The sequence below is a fragment of the Alligator sinensis genome, unplaced genomic scaffold (genome assembly GCF_000455745.1).
Source record: "Alligator sinensis unplaced genomic scaffold, ASM45574v1 scaffold327_1, whole genome shotgun sequence".
Taxonomy (NCBI): Eukaryota; Metazoa; Chordata; order Crocodylia; family Alligatoridae; genus Alligator; species Alligator sinensis.
Window position 1 is genome coordinate 320,843 of NW_005842379.1, and position 873 is coordinate 321,715.

Here is an 873-nt window from a genome sequence, read left to right on the forward strand (position 1 = left end):
AGGCAAGCCATGGGAAGAGGTGCCGCGGGCGGCGGGGCCACAAGCCCTGCTAGGGTTCCAGGCGGGAAGGGGGCTACGAGCTGGTGGCCCGTTCCCGGTGAAGGGGCGGAGCAGCCCACCCCGTGCCGGCCACCAGAAAGAGCTCGTAGAGTGAGCCCCGGGCGGCCAAGGCGGTGGCGTGGGCCGCTTGCTGGAGCTGGTGGAGGGCCGGCCAAGTCGGCCTGTGAGCCCCAGGTGGCTTAGGCGGTGGCGTGGGCCGCTTGCTGGAGCTGGTGGAGGGCCGGCCAAGTCGGCCTGGGGCCCGAGCAGGACAGGCTGTGTGAGCGGGGCGGCTGAGAGGAACTGGTGGCCCGCGGCAGGCCAGGGCTCCGTGAGGAGCAGTGGCCGTGATCGTATAGTGGTTAGTACTCTGCGTTGTGGCCGCAGCAACCTCGGTTAGAATCAGTGCTGTTTTGGCTGAACTGGCCGGCGCAGCGGCCTTCGTGCTGGCAGAAAGCAAGGCTGCAGAAGTGCGAAGCGGGAGAGCCCGTCTTGCTGGCCGCTGGGGCTTGTGCTCGGGGCTGGGCTTGGCTGCGGGCAAGGGAATGGGCGGGAGCGCCGGGCTGTGGGGTTGCGCTGGGTCAAGGGTAACGGGATGGAGGCTGGAGAAGGCGGGTGTCGCATGGGCGTTCTGGCCTTGGAGAGCAGTGCCAGGCCTGGGGCGCCCGCCAGAAGGAGCGAGGCGGGGCGGGAAGGCCGTCCTTGCTTGCCTGCTGAGCTCGGGGGCCTGGCGGGCGGGCGAAGCTTCGTCGCCCACACTGTTGGGTTGGATGCCCAGGCTGTGCTTGACTTTGGCTCGGTCCCTCTCCCCGTCTGGCCCTGGGCAAGGGCCCG